This window comes from Giraffa tippelskirchi, chromosome 7 (genome assembly GCF_054371585.1).
Source record: "Giraffa tippelskirchi isolate mGirTip1 chromosome 7, T2T-mGirTip1v1.2.pri, whole genome shotgun sequence".
Lineage (NCBI taxonomy): Eukaryota > Metazoa > Chordata > Mammalia > Artiodactyla > Giraffidae > Giraffa > Giraffa tippelskirchi.
The window spans coordinates 87,639,312-87,649,726 of NC_137281.1; positions in this window are offsets into that span (position 1 = coordinate 87,639,312).

Sequence of the window (10,415 nt, forward strand, 5' to 3'; positions counted from 1 at the left end):
TGCAGAAACAGAGCAGCCAACCATCAAACCTGGGGGTTGAAAGCGTCCCATGAGGGCTTCTTCTGCAATAATGCCTGCCAGTGAGAAACCTAGTTCTCACAAGTTAAATCTACCTGATTTGACCTCATAATCTCTCCTTTTCCTCCTGCTGCCCCCACCTAAAACACACATCCCCACAACCCACAATACGTATATCCCACCACAATGACCACATAAGGACACAAACACGGTTGGGGAGGATGAAGGAAGACGCAAAAGACGTGGGAAATCCAGACCTGATTAACTGTCCTCTAAGGTGACTGCCATTTCTTAGGAGAGTGTTCTCAAGAGTTTTGTCCATCTGCATCACAGTCACCTGAGAGCATGTCTTAAATTGCACATTTCTAGACCACACCTCAGACCAACTAAATCAGCCTGCAGCATATCCTCTCTGCAGGCTTGAAGTGATTCTGTGCTTTCTGAAGTCTGAGAGCCACTGATGTAGATTGCTCAGCCCCGCACACATCTGTGATCTGCCACCACTCTCCAGCATCCAAGGCTTCAACCCTGCTACACGCAGGGCTGCCACAGGGGGCTAGCATCACCTCAGATTGTCTTCCTCATTACCCTGACATTTGGAAGTCTGACTGTGTCTTTTGCTCATAGTGGCTGTTCTTGAACAGGAAAAAAAGTTACAAGCATCACCCACTCACCCCCTTGGCTGAGTCTTCCCTCTTTTCTCCTCTGCTGTGGAAACTACCTTCTGAAGCTGCGTCTACTTCCAGAAGTGCTGAAATCAGAATACCCCCAGCCCAGGCAATGGCTTTACTCGCCTCTGGGTAGGTCCTACCCTCATCAGAGCCACCCAAGCTCCCCTGACATCATCCAGAGCCACCAGTTCTTCTACTCGAAGACCTTCCTAGTCACTGACTACCTGGGAAGCAAGGAAAGACCAACCTGCTACATGGAGGCCCACAGTCCAATTCAGCAGGACTGCTGATGGCACTGCACCTGGAAGTGTAGGGACAGTCTGTTGCCACAGATGCTGGAGTTCTGCTCCTAAGAGCTTTCTGTTCTACCTGGAGGGCTCATTGCTGATCTGTGGTCTCTCTTCCAAGAGTGGACTTCAAAAATAGAAAAATCTGTCCACCAAGGAGAAATTTGTAAATACAAAATCTCCCTGAGTGGTCTTTCTGGAAGGATAAATTCAAGGTGCTTTTGTCTTCTCTACACCTTTCCACCTCTCTCAGCCTTGATCACCTCTCCATCTTCCTAGGACTGTTATTGAATATGGGCCTTATCACAAGGGAGAAAGAACCAGTTCAACTCAACTACAGATCAGCCAATCACATACAGAGGGCAGAATGAAATCCACACAGGCATCACCACCCCACGATCCAACAGCAAGGCCTGAGGGCCGCTCCTTCTTTCTTGTCTTTCCCTTCAAGTCTCTTCTGGCACCATCTTTGTGACAACAGAGCTGGCTGACCTCTCTCTAGGATCTCATTTTGCCCTCTTAGGATTTTTTTTCTTCTGTCCTTGCTCCCCAGACAGCAGTGGAGTCCACCAGCCTGGAGCCTTGGCTGTGACTCTTGAACATGCCCTGGTCCCTCCATGCTCTAGCTTCCCTTGGAATTCTGCTCAAATATGGATAGTGGCACCATCTCAATCCTTTTCTTGGAGGTGGTGGGGGTAGAAGGCAGGGGGCTCTGGCTGGGGGAAAGGTGGAGCCGGGGCTGACTAGAGGGCTCGGATTCAGCCCCTCTGTGGAGGACACCCTTGTGCTGCCCCACAGCAGGGCTCCACCCAGTACCTGGCACGCCTGTGTGTGCCCCTCTCCCTGCCGCCAAGTGGCGGTCGTGAGCATGTTCAGCAGCTTTGGGTTTGCCGCAGTGCCAGGGTCTGGGATGCCGTTCACGTGCCAGTGCAGCGCTGCCAAGTGTGGCGGCATCTAGTTGGTTGGGTGCCAAGCGGTAGGACCCAGGTGGTGATGGAGATGAAACAGGGCTGGGGTGGAGGGAGGGAGGGGGAGGGGCAGAGGGCACTAGGGAGAAGACCAGACATCTCACTTGTTAGAGTGGAGAGTCCAAATGGGATCCGCAGAAAGGTGCCCTTCTCATTCCAGATCCCAGCTAGCAAGCGAGCCCTTCCCTCCCCCGCCACGCCCGCAGAATAACATATACAGACCAGGCGAGAGGATCTGGCCATCATTAGCAGGAAACTGGCTGGGGGCCAGGCAGGACTGCCAGCCTCTCCATCCTCCTTCCTTGGGGTCTTGGCAATGGCGTGCTTTCTCCTTTGTGTCCTCACGCCTCTCTCCGTCTGTCGCTCTACTCCCCATGCCTAGGAGGGAACGGGAAGGAGGTCCTGGCAGAAAAAAGTCTATGTTCCCAAACAACTCTTTCTCTCTCTCTCTCTCTCTCTCTCTCTCACACACACACACACACACACACACACACTCTCACACCCAACATCTTTCCTCTTCCCTTCTCACTCCTGGCACAACAAGCCTCTCAACCAGATTGGCAAGAGGCACTGCCACCCTCCCCCACTCCACACAACACCAGAGCCTATGCCAGGCTCCCTGGGCATTGCCAGCACCCGCCCGCCTCCTGCCGGGTCCCCTTGCCTCTTCGGTGCTCCAACAAAAGGCCGGCCTGCCAGCCCAAAGAGTCTCCCTGGGGAGCGGTGGCACAACCTCTCCTCTTGGCTCTTAGAAGCTCTCTGGGCACTGGCCTGGCCTCTCCCTCCACCACTTCACGTTCCCAGGCTGGAAGAGGACTAACCACCTCACGGTCCGACCAGTTCCCAGAGCTGAGCTCTAGACGGACAGCGACATCAGAAACATCCCTGCCCCTCCTCTCTGCCTCCTGGGGCCCATTCCCGCAGCACCCGCTCAGAGCGCCAGCCTGACGGATGTGATGCCAATGGCTCTTGGGTACCGAGCCTTCCTCCCAGAGCACCAGGACTCCCGCCACCGCCCCCTCCCCATTTGCCTCCTTCCATCTCCACAGGCACAAGGGTGGCAGCTGCAGTGCCATGCCTGTAAGCAGGCAGCGTGAAGCAACTCAGGCACCTGCTTCTGTTCGCCCAGGCCCCAAACCTCTTCCCTCCTTCCACCCCATCCCTCTGTCCTTCGAGTGGGACACTAGACTGGCAACCGCAGTGCCAACCCCCACCCATGCCCAGGAGGCTCACATATAACACTCACTTCTGCGTACACATACGCACACGCGCGCGCGCACACACACACACACACACGGCCCCTTGAGTGCCAGGCGGCGGTGGCAGACACACAGCAATGCATAGTGACTGGTATACCCGAGGAGGCAGCCAGATTCGGCACCTGATCCAGCACCCATTTGGGCTTGGGTGGGTAGGCGGGCAGGCAGGCGGGCGGAGGGGTGATGGAGGCAGGCGATGGCCCTAGGTTGGCAGCCGATGGAGCTGGGAGAATGGAGGGAACAGATGCTCTTTGCCCAGCCTCCCTCCCTCTCTCTCCGAGATCAGTGCCAAGCTGGGGGGATGGGGAGAGGGAAGATGGGGGAAGGGTGGCATTTGGAGGCTGGCAGAGGGGGGGAGCTGGGTCCGCCCAGGCTGGGCAGTGCCGGCACTGGCTGCTGCCTCTCCACTCTGCCATCTGTCTCGCTTCTCCCCCCACCCCCTTTCTCTCTCTTTCTCTCTCTTTCTCCTTCATCCACAGCAAAACGAAGAGAGGAAAACAGGGTCCTCATTCCGCCCACCCCCAACCTCTGCCGGACCCCTCTCGTCCTCCCACAACTCACCACACTACACCACCACCAAGCCATCTGTGCTGTCTCCTTCTGGCTCGGTCACCTTCTTTCCTTCGCCTTCGCCCTCACACCAAGACGGGTGCAATGTTTTTAAAAAATAGATACATATGTATATTTTACAAAGCAACTTAAAAGGCAAACTATTTTCTTTGGGAATGTCGTGTCCTTCTGAGTCTGGGTCCTCGGTGCCAATGTTTATGGCAGACAGAGGGAGGGAACCCTGTCCTCAGCTGGTGCCCATGAATCCCATGCCAGGGAGGAGGGGTGGCTGGGGTGGGGTGGGGGCGGGGTGGGGTACCGGGAGAGCTCTCTTCTCTCTGCGCCTGTGGTGGTTTCTTTTTTTTTTCTCCTCTTCCACTTCCGGAGCAGATTCAAATAGATCTAGAGCCTTCCCCACCCCCAGTTCCCAGGGCCCCTGTGCCCTTCTCTCCTTGCTTTTGATTTTATTCCTCGATCACCCTTTCCTTTTTTGTGTATGAGTGTGTGCGTGTGTGTGCGCGTGAGTGTTTGCATCCATGGCGGTGGGCACCGTGCCAGCCACCACACAGCCATCTGTGATGCCTTCTGCAGCCTCCGCTTTTCCTCCCTGCCACCTCCAGCCCCCAACTCCCCTGCACCCCAGCTCTCCACTCCCAGCCCCCAATCATTAATTAGCTACTGAATTAATTAAACCATGAATGCTAATTAACATTCCTAAAGGGCAGGCTGCCAGGCTGGGGGGACAGAATGGGTGTGAAGAGGAGACTGGGATGGGGGAGGAGGAAAGAGAGCTTGTCTGCTTAGGAGTACAGGGGGGCAGATGGAAAGAACCCAAAAGAAGGAGGAAGGAGAAAGAGGACAGAGTGATGAGACAGGGGCATGGAAAATGGCACGTAAAAACTGAGTCCAAGTGAGAGCGCCCCAGGCTTTCCTGCCCAAATGAGACACAGCTGATTCCTCGTCCCCATCCAGCCTGGAGAAGGATCAGTATATATTCCTAGGGTGGGAGACTCTGGCAGCTTTTTTCCTGTTTCTTAGAGAAAACCAACTCCAAACCAGTCAACAGCTACTACTTGTCCATCCAACCACAATGACCCTCAGATTAGGTCACCAAGACCAGACTCTGGGCTCACAGGAGCCTTCTTGACTTGGCCTTCCCTACCCCTTGTCAAGGTGGGGGGCAACCTGTGAGCTTCTGCTGCTGGGAGACATGCAGCAGTTTATGGGGACCCATGAGGGGTGTCAATTTCACAGGAGTCAACGGCAGTTCGCTGAAGATAAATGATACTGCCTGCAAGGCTGCCCTAGGAAGACTGTGACAAAGACAGTCCCTTTAAGATTCCATAGGAGGAAAAGTGGACACTCCTACCCACCTTGAAGACCAAGAATTTGGGGAAAAGAGAGTAAGGGTAATTTTGAGTTGTTGTTTTTAAAGAAAAAGAGATGCCAGTATAGCAAAACTTCTGAGGGTGCTCTATGACATGTGAATCTGATGAGATGTTCCTCAGAAAAATGGGTCTCACGATCAAATTATTTGGGAAATACTCTATATTCTTCCTCTTAAGAGATTCAAAATGTATAGTGGTGTGTTACAGGCTCTGAGAAATTCTGTAAAAAAAAAAAAAAAAGAAAGTGTTGAATGCTTTTAACTCCGATTCTCGAACTCACTAGGACCTGGAACTCTGATTTAAAATTTTTCTAATGTAATGTATTTACTTCCATAGAAGCAGTGTCCCACTTTGGAGAAAGCTCTATCAAGTGCTCAGGGGTGGTCCTGGCCTGGAAGCTGGCAGCTGGACAAGCTGGCCCTGGGTGTGGCATTCCAGAAAGAAAGCACAGCACCCAGGCTCCAGTCTTCCAAGAGCAGTGCAGCAAGGTACCAAACCAGCTCACGGCAGAGAAACGATATCACTCTTAGAATCACAGACCTGTATCTTCAGAGCTGGAAAGACACCTTAGCAACCATTAAGCCTAATCCTTTCACTTTAGAGTAAGAGGAACCAGACTCAGAGAGGTGAAGTGATTTGTCCAAGGTAACAGAGCCTGTCCAAGGTCACTGATAGCATTGATGTTAGGACTGGGATTTTCTGACCTCTAGCTCTGTTCCTCTATTTTCTGCTGTTAAAATTTCAGGCAAGGCCAGCACAGGTTTTATCACAAACGTATATCTAAAAGTTTCACCCAGACCCTCTTATTCCTCTGTGACTAAGGCCTGGGCCTGTCTTTTCCACCCTGCCTTGGCCCTCACCACTCCTTCTTCTAAACCTCCCCCCGCCCCCGCCCGCTTGCCAGAACCCACAGCATCCACCTGCCTCCAGAGAGTGTATTCCCTTGGGAGTGTGGATGGGCAGCAGGAGTTCGAATTTTACAGACTCTCTCCAAGTGTTCCTGATACCCTGGGTTCACAACATCAGCTCTGAGCCATCTCTGCCCTCCCTTCCAGGACACCCCAACCCCACTATGTATCACTGGTATCGACCCAAAGCTTCTACTCCCATCACAGACTCCACCCTATCCTGGTCAGGAAATCCCAGATGTCTCCAGGACACCTCCTGCTATATTCCTAACAACTTTCCCTCTTCCTGTCCTTCTCATTTTGGCACCTGCAGTCCCCAAGGTCGCTTGGCCTTGCCATCAGTCCTTAGGAGGATGGGCTGTCTTCAACCTGCAGGGACACATGACTCACGAGAGTGAGGAGACCCCAGAGCCAGCCTCAGAGACCTGCCAGGGCCCACGGCCCCCTGAGTTTCTGAACATCCACCCCTCTGCCACAGCATGGGCCTATCTTTTCCAGCATAGACCTTTAGGGAGCTGGCAGACAATGGAGATAGATGGGGTCAAGCGCATCTCAAATGCTGAAGAACAGTATTAAATTGGTTTTTTTTTTTTTTTTGGCCACCCTGCCCTCGGCAGTGAAAGTATAGAGTCCTAATCATTGGACCTCCAGGAGAGTCTCATTATGTGGGAATATATAGGGGAATATGGGTCCTATTAAGGGCTTCCCCGGTGGCTCAGGCTTCCCCAGTGGCTCAGAAGGTGAAGAACCCACCTGCAATGCAGGAAACCCAGGTTCAATCCCTGGGTCAGGAAGATCCCCTGGAGAAGGAAATGGCAGCCCACTACAGTATTCTTGCCTGGAGAATTCTCATGGACAGAGGAGCCTGGCACTGGGCTACAGTCCATGGGGTCACCAAGGGTTGGACATGACTGAGGTGACTTTTACTTTCTTTCATGGGTCCTATTGTGTGAGTCTGGCCCAGTTCACAGCCACCCTTCCAATATATAAACTCCCCCACAACTGCACAAGAATGATGGCCCTCTTCACAAGATAACTCACCACACCATTTAAAGACAGAATAGCTTTGATAATTTTGATTTAAGAGATTGATATCCAAATTTTCAGACATCACAAGGTCCCTCAGAGCTCTAATCTCAGAATCTGTAAGTGCACCGGCTGACTCCTCTCCTCCTTCCCTCCCATGTGCCCAACAGGATGGCCTTTCGCCCCTGGGCTCAGCCACTTCAGAATGTGCCCCACTGTCCAGCTGCTGGCTACGCCCCCAGCTGAAGAGCGATCTGATAAAGAGGGGACAAAGTGGAGTCAACTATCCAACTAGGGTTGGCAGGAGGTAAGACCTAGATGTGGTCACAGCCCCCCTCCCCCTTTTTTTACATTGTTTTATAGAAAGCATTTTAGGGCTGCTTTTATCACTGGGGGACATCTCTGCTGAATTCTCCCCTTTCAGAGATCAGTGAGAGAGCCCAAAGTCCAACTTTCCAGGGTCATAGATCCCAAGCCAGTTCACTCTCCCTTCTAGTCTGTTTTATCTCCCCAACACCCAGGCACTGAGTCGCTGTCAGTAGCAGAGGCACTCCGAGCTGCGATATAAATGATGATTATTCTATTATCAAATAACGTTGCCAAGCCTGGCCAGCTCCCTCCTACAGTGGCAGCAGAGGCGAGCTACAAAATTCAATATTGATAAAGCGTATATTATCTTCTAGAACCATTATTCTGCCTGACAGCCACTCTCTAGGGCTCCCACCATTAGCAGCAAAGAAGGGAGAGAGATTGGTTAGCAATGGCCTCTGGAGGGGAGGACCCCCAGGGAAGATGAAAAGTCCTCTGAATCCACCACTTCCACAGCCCAACGTGAGGGTTAATCCCAAACAGAACTCCCCTGAAAAATCTAACACAGTGAACAGGAAGGGGGCCCACAGCCTGGTCCCACCTCTGCCACTCCTTCAGCGCAGCCCTGGATGTCCTATATTCTGGTAAGAAGGGAATGAGCCAGAGGTTCCTTCCGGCGCTGACCTCCAATTCTGCAGCTTAGCCCGTGCCTACTAAGGCTACTGTCAGTTTCCTTTTTGGTCCCAAGCATGAAAAGAATTAGGGTCATGGTAGTAAGTTTCCTAGGATAAGGGCTTAGGACTTTGAGCCTCAGACTGAAGAGCACACCCGATCTGCTCCCCACTGCAAGCCTGTGCACTGTCTGTTCTCTAAGCCCCATGCACTTCCTTAGACAACTGCACAGCCAGCTCCCCACCCTCCTCCTGCCCTTTACTCAGGAGGTCTCCAATTTAATACTGACTCCTGACCTCACCCAACCCCTTTACCCTGCTCTACTTTTCCCTTTATCCACTGCATTTGTTACCTTCTATCTGACTTATTATTTATTTTCTGCTTCTCACCTCCAGCAGGTAAACTCTACAAAGGTAGGGATCTTGGCTTTGTTCAGGAGTGTATCCCACCAATAACAGTGCCTGACACATAGGTGGAGTTCGTAAGTATTTGCTGAATGAATGAGGCTAAAGTTACAAAGGTACGTTTTGGTCAGCCCCATCTGACTAATTCCCTCACTTGGGGTTGGGGACAGGGAGAGATGGGTCATCATTTCAGTGCTCTCTACCTTCCGGCAAGATGGCTGGTGAATGCCCCACAACCTCCTGTCTCCGTCACAGCCTCTAGAACGTGCCACTCAAGAAAACCTGGATGTTTAAGTGGGATATTTTCTGCCGAACCCCAAGCACATTCCTATCTGGTGCTCAGTCAGGTTGCTAAGCCTTCCTCCCAAGACTTCAGTCGCCTGCTTCAGGCTGACCCAGACTAAACACCAACCTCTACAGCCCCGATTTTCCAGCTTGAGTAAGCACAGGAACCACCAGATAAGCTGGTTTACAATGCTTATTCCCAAGCCACCTTCCCAGAGACTCTGATTCAATAAGACAGGGGAATGACCCAGATATATACATTTAGCAACTCTCTCCACTCCCCAAGGTGATGGTAATAACAGGCATTGTTTGGGCCACACCTTGAGGAACTCTGGTGCAGACTGATGCTATTAATAGATTAAGTGAGCTGTATTTCTGTTTCCTCTGCATCTCCCTAACTCCAGGATGTGGCTCTAGCACCAGAAGAAATGGACCTGTGAGGTGGGCTTGCCATTTTCCTTTCTACCAGAAGTGCAAAAAATTAAAACAGCGCTTTGGAGAAACATGGAAAGAAGGGAGGAAGTGGAGGAAGGCAGCAGTGTAGAGTGTAGAGCTAAGATAAAGCACACCCACATCCCAGTGTCTTGACCCTGTACCTCACGTTCTGAACAGCTTCTTTAGCAGTTAGGTTCCAAGTTTAAGTATCTTATCTTGGAAAGTAAGCAGGTAAAAATGAGCATGTCTAGAATGATGGAATCATCTGCCTCTGTCCATTTTATATGGGGAAATCCAGCATATATATCATGGCAGTGGCCTGGGCCTGAGCTCAGCTGGAGTGCCTCCAAATACTGGGTTCAACATACACTCCTGCCCAACAGGCTCTAATGGACGGGACTGAAAGGGACTCAGTATTCCAAACACTGAGGCCACTGCTCCCTGGGGCAACTATGCCTGTCCAGGAAGGGTAACAGCTAAGCAGGTGTTCCCAAAGGGATGGCACAACCATCAATTAGACCTCAGCACAGAGACTCCTGGATTCTCTAGGATACAGGCCTGGGAGAAGAGAAACACGCCAGGAGCAAGAAGGGATATCATGACCATCCCAGGGTCCGAGGAGCAGCATGAGGGCTCTGGGAGCCTCAGGGTACAGGCATCTAAGAGGAAGATGCAAACAGAGACAGGGAACACCCCTAAGGTCTTCTTTAACCCCTGTTCTCTTTCTTCTACTCTTCAGGAACTTACCAGAGACAAGCATTATTCATGCCCATTCCACTGAGTCACTCAGATATGATTTGCTAGGTCAGATCCCAAGACTAGGGACTGAAAAGGAGCCCTCAGTTCCCTCTATACCTCTGCTAAGTTAAGCTCATAATTATCTGTCATCTGGAGGTCTCCTAAGGCCAAATATTAATATATTTCCTTCAATAATGACAACAATAATAGCAACCGATATTTATTTAGTACGTCCTCTACATCAGGAACTATATAAATTCATTCAATTTAACAACTCTGTGAGATAGGGACTATTGTTACACCCATTTTACAGATGGAGAAACTGAGGCAAGAAGAGGTTAACGATAGAGAGGAGTTCCAATGAGGCAGCGTGGACTCCAGAGATCATTCTCTTAGCTCCTTTGATTGCTCACTGCTTCTGGGCTTGGGGATGGGATGGGATTTGCCCCAAGTGACAGATTTAAGACTAGGTCTAAGGGTTCTGAATCCCAGAAAAGA